The 12,381-nt window shown below is 36.2% G+C and overlaps 1 protein-coding gene across 1 annotated transcript in view; it reads right to left on the minus strand.

The window, feature by feature from the left end:
• The window catches only part of LOC142345872 (endophilin-B1-like), a 276,037-nt gene that overhangs the window by 258,416 nt on the left and 5,240 nt on the right, over positions 1 to 12,381 (minus strand). The window lies entirely within an intron of this gene.

A 12,381-nucleotide genomic window follows, 5' to 3' on the forward strand; every position in this document is an offset into this window, starting at 1 on the left:
GCACCCTTCCTGGGAACCATATCGAACACATATATGAAAGTATGGTGGCAAAGATGCTATTTCAAGGCCATAACGATATCTTGCATGTCACAGCTTTCACTCAAGAAGGAAAGAATAAGAAATCAGAGTCAGTCCTATCGGAGTTGAATGGTACATTCTGAAATCAGATCCATGGAGTGTTTATTGTTCCTCGGATAACTTTGGAAAACAGACACAAAGACCTGAAAGTTGAATGATAAAAAACCCTCAGCAAAATAGAATAAACTTAAAGCAGTTTGTTACAAGAAATCTTGTTCTGGAAAAGTGCGCTCTTTTTCGGATTGGGCTTGAAATCTTGCGTTTGGAATTCAGACATTTTAACTGTTCTAATACTATACTCATTTATCACCATGAATGAAAACCCGTATCTAACTCAAAAGCAAATTCAGTACTGAATCAGAGTGAAATTCAGAATTTATCAGTACTGATTCAGACTCTGATTCAGGTCAGATTTCGCTCTGGATTCCTCTGATTCAGAGTCTGATACAGACTCTGAATCAGACTCTGATTCAGACTCTGATTTTTGTCTGAATCAGACTCTGATTCAGACTCTGATTTTTCTCTGATTCAGACTCTGATTCAGACTCTGATTTTTCTCTGATTCAGACTCTGATCTTCTCTGAATTAGGAAAAATTCATAACTAAGTTCATGAGCCAAGCCAGGTTTTACCATTGCTTTCGCTCTCAGGTCCTTAAAATATACAAATTCATACAATACCTGTAGAAATTGAAGAAATTTATAAAATAGGTTGTCGGAAATCTCAAGTCAAGTTAAAGACTGACTTTTTGAGATTTTCCAGTATGTTCTGTGTGGTTTAAACCCTCCTCCTTTTTCATTCCGGGCTGGGGACCGGCAGTGGCGGAGTTAAGGGCTCATTGGTTGTCAGGTAAGAGCCCGACTCTTCTCTTATAGACTAAGAATATTCATTATGAAAGAGTACATCCCTATCTAGATTTTTATGACGAAAATGAATGTTTAATGGTTCAAATCCATTCAAAAAACAGCTCTTGCCTTTCTGTACAAATTCCTTAATTTCAGATTGGTATAATAAAAGCGTTCGTTAATATACGAGAACTAACAGAAATGAGTTGGCACCAATATCTGGTCGAGATCACGGCAACTTCATCTTGTAACTTTAAGGCAAAAGCAAGAAACGTCATCAAAGCAGAAAATAGCAAAGCGAGCAAACTTTGTTGGCAGGTCTTATTTTAAGACTGGCCACCAATCAAAATCACTAAAAACAAAAAAAATATTAGTCTTAGTGCCAAACTTTGAGCCATGTGTGAAGTTATATTTAATAGGAAATCGGCTCAACAATATTTGAGATTCAATAATTTTGATACATTTAAACAGAAAATCTGAGGAACAGTTTTGAATTATATAATGAATTAAGTTTGCCATTTAAATTACATATACTCTGTATCAACTTCTGGCCTGGAAAATGTTGGGAAACCGGGACAAGATTAACTTGCAGACGGACGAGCAACCCGAACAGCGTCCGTACGACGGCGGAGAGTACAATCAATCTGTACCGCAGATCTTCAAAGAAAAACCGAGCAGTTTAATAGTAACCCATAGGATTGGTTTCGCGGACTGCACAAACGTTACCGGTCTTGAGGTGCTGACAGGGTGGCGTCTGCAACTACAATAACGGTTCAGAGCAGACACATACTTCTTGAGCCAGTGCATTGGCATGGAGATGCTGGCTAGCGTACCCGTTGCGATTATTGAATTTGTCGACTGCTTACGATGAGTGAACACCAAAGATTGACGGAAATCTGGTTGTTCGATTACCAAGTAGATAACGCTCGCATGTTACTGCGCCGCGACTCAGTTGAACATATTTGGCTTTAGCAGGCGTTTCCGGACCCGTGTTTCTTGCGTAATGCACTACATAAAATCTGGTGTTCAAAATTTCATACGTGAGGCAAGGCTTATTGAGAATACGATAGAGCTACAAACTTGTATAAAGCTCTTAAAGATACAAAGAAAACTTTCCTCAGATGCATGCTTGGTGGGACAAACCTGGCGGAATAAACATCCACTTGCTACGTTTATGCTCAAATTTGGAGACAATTATTACGATAGCCCATTTTCAATGCGCTCACAGAGCTCATTTTTGGCTGCAATGAAGTGGACCACTATTTGACTTAATCTTACCTGGCATACACCGTTGGAGGGCAGTACTCTTTAGGACAATTCTCTTTAGAACCCGCTATTTGTGAAAAATGGAGACTGATTCGCGAGTTACTAATTTGGGTGGTTTGCAAGGATTGGTTGAAAAATTTTTGCTAGAGAAGAAATGGAACTTTCTGCAATAGTTGCAGTTTGACTTGTTGGAACGCAATGAGGAATGTAGTTTAATGGGAATAACAATATTGTAGTTTTTACTGCCAGTAAACAATTCAACTTCGTGCAATTTTACACGCATATGCCACATGAAACAGTTTAACGCATATGAAACGTGTATTTTTTGCCATTGGGAGTTTCATTTCAAATTCAACCTCAACAAGTGGTTTGATGGAGCGATTGAGCATATGAGATCCTTAAAACTGAAAAACTATGGAACGGAGCGATGCTGCTACTCCAGTTCACGAGTTTTTGTTTGGCGTTGAATCCAAAACAAAATATTGGAGATGGCGTTTGCAATTATCAAACTCGTTGTCATCTTTTAAGCTACCGTCAACGTTGTTGTAATTTTGTGAGAAGTTACGGGACGGAGTGGTCACACAATTTTATCAGACAAAAATAATCTAACACTTTGTTCCAGGAACTTTGGGGATAAGGCCAACGATGTGGTGGAGTGAACACATGAAACAGTTTAACGCATATGAAACGTGTATTTTTTGCCATTGGGACTTTCATTTCAAATTCAACCTCAACAAGTGGTTTGATGGAGCGATTGAGCATATGAGATCCTTAAAACTGAAAAACTATGGAACGGAGCGATGCTGCTACTCCAGCTCACGAGTTTTTGTTTGGCGTTGAATCCAAAACAAAATATTGGAGATGGCGTTTGCAATTATCAAACTCGTTGTCATCTTTTAAGCTACCGTCAACGTTGTTGTAATTTTGTGAGAAGTTACGGGACGGAGTGGTCACACAATTTTATCAGACAAAAATAATCTAACACTTTGTTCCAGGAACTTTGGGGATAAGGCCAACGAAGTGGTGGAGTGAACACATGAAACAGTTTAACGCATATGAAACGTGTATTTTTTGCCATTGGGAGTTTCATTTCAAATTCAACCTCAACAAGTGGTTTGATGGAGCGATTCAGCATATGAGATCCTTAAAACTGAAAAACTATGGAACGGAGCGATGCTGCTACTCCAGTTCACGAGTTTTTGTTTGGCGTTGAATCCAAAACAAAATATTGGAGATGGCGTTTGCAATTATCAAACTCGTTGTCATCTTTTAAGCTACCGTCAACGTTGTTGTAATTTTGTGAGAAGTTACGGGACGGAGTGGTCACACAATTTTATCAGACAAAAATAATCTAACACTTTGTTCCAGGAACTTTGGGGATAAGGCCAACGATGTGGTGGAGTGAACATAACACCATTTGGTTACAACGCAAAAGTTAATTTCATCAACGATGGCAATGTTTGATACGGAAGAGAATTGTTTAGTTCTCAAGAACTCAGGACCTCTCAGCTAACTACTAGACCGTAAAAATTCCAAACGGGCCAGGATCGGCGTTAATTATCAAAATCGTTTCCTTTGGTCAAGACTGCTGTTCTTCAGATTTTCAATTTCAAAAAAATGTGATGCTTGTTAATTGAATTAGACTTTTACAGAACAAGGATACTGTTTGTCAAAGTGCCCTACTAAAAATGACGGCACTAAATTTGTCCCGAGGGAAATTAACAAACATGTTGCGTAAGATGTGATTGTGGTCCTGAAAAGCAAATTCTAGGTTCCGTGATCTTCCCGACTTTGAGGGCGCAGGTCAGAATCAATGAAAAGAATCTGTCAATCTTGTTCTTAGCTACATCATCAACCTAATTTTGTCCATTGACAGACCCAAATTGTTTCAAAACCAAAATAATCACGTAGAGTCAACTGTGCAACAATAGCAGTTGATTGTAGACGACTTTTGACCCGAGAGGAAGGAGAAAGCGGTGTATTACACTCTTTGTAATGTAATTTATTTACTTGTCCATTGATGTAAGTCTGGATTAAAATGAGCCGTTCACCCAATGCTTTTAATTGATTGAATGCGGAAAAGTGTTTATTGTGTGATTCAATGATCTCATTAGCCCGCAAAGTTTTGACATCATACGTTTTTCCAATCGGCACTGTACTGTTTTTTGGCAGACTGACAAATTCACTTGATCACTTTCGATACAAAATTTGCGTTGAATTACACTGAAGCCAAGACCGACGCCGATCGTTCAAAAACGTTTGAAAGCCAAACTATTGGCAAAATAACGGCAAATTGAGAGAACTTCGCGTTGTTGCTGATGTACTCTTAAGGTGAATAGCGCGACCCACGCCATGTTCAAGTATCATTTTGACGTTCCCAAAGCAATTTGTTACGGGTTCTCAAAGAGGTTACTTTTCTCGCAATGGTTTAATGTCCATGATGTGGGAGCATACATGTAAGTTATCAGTCACTTGAAGACTTACTTCGAACAACTCAATTGCTGTGCTGACGCTTGGTATTATAGTCAGTTGAATCACATTGGCGTCAATGGCTTCCTCGATATTAAAACAACTGTTAGTTTCAATGTTCTACTGTGCGAATCAAGTCTACTGACTATGCAAAGGAATTCCAAGAAGTACATTAACCCGCAAAGCACAAAGATAAAGCCGTGGTATCTGTGCTAAAAGTACTGTGTTAAAAGTTATTGCCTACAACATTTCAGTTGCATGAAGAAGATCGAAAACACTGCCGATAGATTAAATTGTAATGCTTTTGAAGGTTTGCTTTGACTTTTTCAGCTTTAGTGTTGAAATTGTTCATATTTTTTTAAAGGCATAGATGGATAAACTCTCCTAGCTCCACGAAAAAATTTGTTTGGAAAGTTGTTGTAACCGACTTCATTTCATGTTATTCGCACACTGCCGAAACATATGTTCTTCCCTACGGCAGGAGAAACGTAGTTGTGCTTCCACGACTCCTTTTGCTTGATGGTTGGGAGTGTTTTTTCTCCTATAGATACAACACGACTAAACGCTATAGTTGCTTTTGCGAATGGAGGGAGAGTTGTTGCAACTGGCATTTATGACTGCACTTTTCGTGTTTTCGTGTGAGTTGACAGCAATTGTCTCTAATGCAACTTGGTTTTTGGCTTTAAATTGGCGTTGTCTTTAGGTATTAAAATGCTTACGTTTGTTTCTTCGCATCATGTTCCTTGATCAGCTGCATGATGTCACGTAGTGTCCAATTAACACAATTTTTCTTAATCATTAAAGGTATTAGAGGATCCGATCTTTTATATTACGAGGCAACTTCTTCGCAGCCTTAATTGTCTTGCATTTTTTCAGTCAAATCTGTGAAGGTGACTGGAAAATTTTAAAAGGGTAAATCCGTAGGATTTGGCGTGAAGTTTTATACATTAGGGTTTACTTGGGGCTGGTACTTCTCCTGTGGAAGCGAAGGTTGATAACGTTGATTAAATTGCGTTTTAATGATGCTTGCAGAAGGTGAAATGTTCGGTTTAGGCAGAAAAGGCAGTAGTTGATTTGATCGGAGATAAAAAAGGTTTGCTGGAAATGCTGGTAGCGGCGAATGAATAAAACCAAAATGTGCTCAGAATTTGTAGGGTTTGCGGGGTTATCCTAAGTAGTTACTTTTATGGGGACGGTTGAAGACTGCATCTGTTTGTCATGGAGTTGGTGAGTTAGACATTAGGGGGGCATTAGCATCAAATTGATGCGAGTGAGGAAAAGTGAGTAGATTTAAGTGTCCTGGCACGCAAGGTTTTTCAAAAACTGTTCGTCAACGCACAAAAGCGAGAAGAAGCTTGACGGCATGATAAATTTGGAGTGTTTACTTGTAATAGCGAACCAAATTGATTTGGCGGTGATAGTGATTTGTTTCATTTAAACTGTGCCGACTGCTGATGAATTTGGAAAAGCGCAACATTGTTTAGGTTTCTCATTTTCAAATCCAGCAAACAGTTTGTTTTTTCAATGTTGGTGTTGGCCTCACATTGAACTATGCACTGATTTTGTAGAGACTTGAGTTTGGGCTTTCAACTAATGGAGCGCCAGATGCAATGGTTTGATTCGGTTGTCCGATGGAACCAGAAAAATGCTAATTGATTCAGCTGCAACATCTGCAAGGTTTCCTTGCAGTAATGAATTTACCCGAATCTAAGCAAAAATGTTGGATTGAGCAAACTTTTTTGAGTAAAACTTCATTGCAGCTGGCCAAAATGTTGACTGCATACTATTGAACTATTTCCTATCTCAAATTTGCCAAGCGCCGCTGCGGCAACGCCTTTGAAATGTTCCGCTTTATCCTGCTGGTTTTCTTTATCTAGCAACTGGAGTTGTATTTTTGCAATATGACGCTGCTTGATTTTGGAAGCTCTGCCTTCCCATCTGTTTTGTTTTTCGCCAATTTCAATTTTACTGTTATTAAGATCCGTTAATTATTTCTAATTTTTTCGAACAATATATGTGAGAACTTGTCTTTGAGTGGTAAATTTGTTTTTCTCTGTTGTCTTTTTCTTCTGCAAAGAATCTTTTCTTCTGGCAGTGACAATAAGCTCATCCATTTTCAATTTTCAGTTTTTCACCATTCTTTAATTGACTCACATGAGGCAACTGAGTTTCACCAGTTCCTTTTTTTAACTGAATTTTTATCATCATGCCTGCGTGGGAGGGGGGCAGTTATAGTACTTGTACTTTTTTTGAAAAATTGGAAATCATTTTAATCTGATCCCTAGAATATCAAAAATTAAGAGTCTTTTATGCTCATAGACGACTTACAACTAAATGTAGTCCTCATCTCTTGAGGAACGCCTTAACTACAAATGTATAATTTCTGAGCATTTTCAGCTAATGTCCGTCAATCAGCAATTTTGTGGAGTCAAATATTTTCACTCTACAGGATTGGTAGATTGAAAGCATTTTTCAAAGAAAATTTAAAAGCATGAAATTTTTTTCAGGCTAAAATTACCATAGGACAAAAAATTTTATGATATCATTTGTTTTGAGAGGTTCATCAAAAGAATCCAAAACGTAGTTTCAACAAGAGATTTGAGACTGCGAGAAATTGTGAATAATCAACTTTAAAGACGACAAAAAAATTCGCATTTTTTAAAAAAATTACCTAAACTCTTTGCCAATGAAAATTGAAATGGAGCAGACAAGATATAATGAGATGCATTTCAAGACACTCAATTTTCATTCCGATAGCATTTGGAGTCTTCGCATGCCGCTGAAAAAAAGTGCTGTTAAAACAGCGGTTGATTTTTTGCTTTTGGAGGGAGTGAGGGCATGAGAGTCCCATAAGATTCATCAGTTTGCCACACATCCTTTAAACAAATTTGTTGAGTTTTTTTACAAGGTTCAGATAAAAGAATAAAAAATCAAATTTCATACTGGTGACGTTTTCAACAGATAAGATGGCAAAAGCCGACAACAGTTAAAACTGCTGATTTTGAACAGATAGCGTTTTGCTTGTTTCAGATGTTCAAAGTTTAGTTAAAACTATTTTTTTGCTGAATTAAGGTTGCTTCATGGGCTCAATTTTTGATTATGTACACTTTATTTATACTTCCTGACTTTGCTACTGGTTTTACAAAGAAATTGTTTTCTAGTTTTTAGAAGATGGCTTATTGGTAGTGCTGCTTTACTTAGGATCCACGAAACCTTCCAGCTAAAATTTGAGACATTTTCTTGCTGCTGGAAAACTAATTGAGATAGAAAACGCTTCCGCCTAATTAAATTTTTTAGGTTTGGTTTTTTATTTGAAGAAGCTGCGATTGCTGCTCTTCATGAATTATGTGCTCCAATTGATGACCAGGAACTAATTTATTTAAAAGAATTTACCTAGAGAAAAGAAATTGTTTGTCAAATTCACTGCTGTTTGATAGCAATTTTTCTTCTTTCTCTATCCTCATTTTTTAAACAAGGTTGCAGTAACTAACAAATCATGGTCTTTTAAATAATCAAAATACCATCGGGGGTGTTAAATTTGTTTTTCTCTGTTGTCTTTTTCTTCTGCAAAGAATCTTTTTTTCTGCCAAGTGACAGTAAGCTCATCGATTTTTGTTTTTTAATTTTTCACTATTCTTTAAGAGGTGGTGAAAAATTCACTTGAGGCAATTGAGTTTCACCAGTTTCTTCTTTTAAGTGAATTTTTATCATCTTGTCTGCGTGGGAGGGGGTGGGCAGTTATAACAATTTTACTTTTTTGAAAAATTGGAAATCACTTTCATCTGATCCTAAGAATATGAAAAATTAATGGTCTTTTATGCTCATAGACGACTAACAACTAGAGGTAGTCCTGATCTCTTGCGGAACGCCTTAACTACAAATGTATAATTTCTGAGCATTTTCAGCTAATGTCCGTCAATCAGCAATTTTGTGGAGTCAAATATTTTCACTCTACAGGATTGGTAGATTGAAAGCATTTTTCAAAGAAAATTTAAAAGCATGCAATTTTTTTCAGGCTAAAATTACCATAGGACAAAAAATTTTATGATATCATTTGTTTTGAGAGGTTCATCAAAAGAATCCAAAACGTAGTTTCAACAAGAGATTTGAGACTGCGAGAAATTGTGAATAATCAACTTTAAAGACGACAAAAAAATTTGCATTTTTTTTAAAAATTACCTAAACTCTTTGCCAATGAAAATTGAAATGGAGCAGACAAGATATAATGAGATGCATTTCAAGACACTCAATTTTCATTCCGATAGCATTTGGAGTCTTCGCATGCCGCTGAAAAAAAGTGCTGTTAAAACAGCGGTTGATTTTTTGCTTTTGGAGGGAGTGAGGGCATGAGAGTCCCATAAGATTCATCAGTTTGCCACACATCCTTTAAACAAATTTGTTGAGTTTTTTTACAAGGTTCAGATAAAAGAATAAAAAATCAAATTTCATACTGGTGACGTTTTCAACAGATAAGATGGCAAAAGCCGACAACAGTTAAAACTGCTGATTTTGAACAGATAGCGTTTTGCTTGTTTCAGATGTTCAAAGTTTAGTTAAAACTATTTTTTTGCTGAATTCAGGTTGCTTCATGGGCTCAATTTTTGATTATGTACACTTTATTTATACTTCCTGACTTTGCTACTGGTTTTACAAAGAAATTGTTTTCTAGTTTTTAGAAGATGGCTTATTGGTAGTGCTGCTTTACTTAGGATCCACGAAACCTTCCAGCTAAAATTTGAGACATTTTCTTGCTGCTGGAAAACTAATTGAGATAGAAAACGCTTCCGCTTAATTAATTTTTTTAGGTTTGGTTTTTTGTTTGAAGAAGCTGCGACTGCTGCTCTTCATGAATTATGTGCTCCAATTGATGATCAGGAACTAATTTATTTAAAAGAATTTACCTAGAGAAAAGAAATTGTTTGTCAAATTCACTGCTGTTTGATAGCAATTTTTCTTCTTTCTCTATCCTCATTTTTTAAACAAGGTTGCAGTAACTAACAAATCATGGTCTTTTAAATAATCAAAATACCATCGGGGGTGTTAAATTTGTTTTTCTCTGATGTCTTTTTCTTCTGCAAAGAATCTTTTTTTCTGCCAAGTGACAGTAAGCTCATCGATTTTTGTTTTTCAGTTTTTCACTATTCTTTAAGAGGTGGTGAAAAATTCACTAGAGGCAATTGAGTTTCACCAGTTTCTTCTTTTAAGTGAAGTTTTATCATCTTGTCTGCGTGGGAGGGGGTGGGCAGTTATAACAATTTTACTTTTTTGAAAAATTGGAAATCACTTTCATCTGATCCTAAGAATATGAAAAATTAATGGTCTTTTATGCTCATAGACGACTAACAACTAGAGTTAGTCCTGATCTCTTGCGGAACGCCTTAACTACAAATGTATAATTTCTGAGCATTTTACTGCTGATATCTGCAAATCAGCATTTTTGTGGAGTCAAATAGTCTTCACTCTGTAGGATTAGTAGATTGAAAGCATTTTTCTAAGAGAAATTGAACGCATCCAATTTTTTTTCAGGTAAAAAATTACCACAGGACAAAAGATTTTATGATACCATTTGTTTTGAGAGGTTTATCAAAAGAATCCGAAAACGTTGCTTCAACAATAAATCTTAGGATGCAAGAAATTGTGAGTAAACAACTTTGAAGACAGCAAAATTTTTGCACTTTGCCAATGAAAATTGAAATTGTGCAGACAATATATAATGAGAAGCAATTCAAGACACTCAATTTTCATTTCGGAAGCAGTTGGACTCTTTCCATGTCGTTGAAAAAAATTGCTGTTAAAACAGCGGTTGTTTTTTTTGCATTTGGAGGGAGTGAGGGCATGAGAGTCCCATAAGATTCATCGGTTTGCAACACATCCAACAAATTTGTTGAGTTTTTTTGCAAGGTTCAGATAAAATAAAAAAAATTCCTACTGGTGACGTTTTCAACAGATACGATGGCAAAAACCGACAACAGTTAAAGCTGCCGATTTTGAACAGATAGCGTTTTACTAGTTTCAGATGTTCAAAGTTGAGAAAAAACGAATTTTTCGCTGAATTAAGGTTGCTTCATGGGCTCAATTTTTGATTAGGTACACTTTATGTATACTTGCTGAATTTGCTACTGGTTTTGCAAAGACATAGTTTTCCAGTTTTTAGAAGATGGTTTTTTGGTAGTGCTGCTTTACTTAGGATCCACGAAACCTTCCAGCTAAAATTTGAGACATTTTCTTGCTGCTGGAAAACTAATTGAGATAGAAAACGCTTCCGCTTAATTAATTTTTTTAGGTTTGGTTTTTTGTTTGAAGAAGCTGCGACTGCTGCTCTTCATGAATTATGTGCTCCAATTGATGATCAGGAACTAATTTATTTAAAAGAATTTACCTAGAGAAAAGAAATTGTTTGTCAAATTCACTGCTGTTTGATAGCAATTTTTCTTCTTTCTCTATCCTCATTTTTTAAACAAGGTTGCAGTAACTAACAAATCATGGTCTTTTAAATAATCAAAATACCATCGGGGGTGTTAAATTTGTTTTTCTCTGATGTCTTTTTCTTCTGCAAAGAATCTTTTTTTCTGCCAAGTGACAGTAAGCTCATCGATTTTTGTTTTTCAGTTTTTCACTATTCTTTAAGAGGTGGTGAAAAATTCACTAGAGGCAATTGAGTTTCACCAGTTTCTTCTTTTAAGTGAAGTTTTATCATCTTGTCTGCGTGGGAGGGGGTGGGCAGTTATAACAATTTTACTTTTTTGAAAAATTGGAAATCACTTTCATCTGATCCTAAGAATATGAAAAATTAATGGTCTTTTATGCTCATAGACGACTAACAACTAGAGGTAGTCCTGATCTCTTGCGGAACGCCTTAACTACAAATGTATAATTTCTGAGCATTTTACTGCTGATATCTGCAAATCAGCATTTTTTTGGAGTCAAATAGTCTTCACTCTGTAGGATTAGTAGATTGAAAGCATTTTTCTAAGAGAAATTGAACGCATCCAATTTTTTTTCAGGTAAAAAATTACCACAGGACAAAAGATTTTATGATACCATTTGTTTTGAGAGGTTTATCAAAAGAATCCGAAAACGTTGCTTCAACAATAAATCTTAGGATGCAAGAAATTGTGAGTAAACAACTTTGAAGACAGCAAAATTTTCGCACTTTGCCAATGAAAATTGAAATTGTGCAGACAATATATAATGAGAAGCAATTCAAGACACTCAATTTTCATTTCGGAAGCAGTTGGACTCTTTCCATGTCGTTGAAAAAAATTGCTGTTAAAACAGCGGTTGTTTTTTTTGCATTTGGAGGGAGTGAGGGCATGAGAGTCCCATAAGATTCATCGGTTTGCAACACATCCAACAAATTTGTTGAGTTTTTTTGCAAGGTTCAGATAAAATAAAAAAAATTCCTACTGGTGACGTTTTCAACAGATACGATGGCAAAAACCGACAACAGTTAAAGCTGCCGATTTTGAACAGATAGCGTTTTACTAGTTTCAGATGTTCAAAGTTGAGAAAAAACGAATTTTTTGCTGAATTAAGGTTGCTTCATGGGCTCAATTTTTGATTAGGTACACTTTATGTATACTTGCTGAATTTGCTACTGGTTTTGCAAAGACATAGTTTTCTAGTTTTTAGAAGATGGTTTTTTGGTAGTGCTGCTTTACTTAGTATTCACTAAACCTTCCAGCTAATATTTGAGACATTTTCTTGATGTTTGAAAACTAATT

This window comes from Convolutriloba macropyga, chromosome 9 (assembly GCF_964194025.1).
Source record: "Convolutriloba macropyga chromosome 9, txConMacr16.3, whole genome shotgun sequence".
Taxonomy (NCBI): domain Eukaryota; kingdom Metazoa; phylum Xenacoelomorpha; order Acoela; family Convolutidae; genus Convolutriloba; species Convolutriloba macropyga.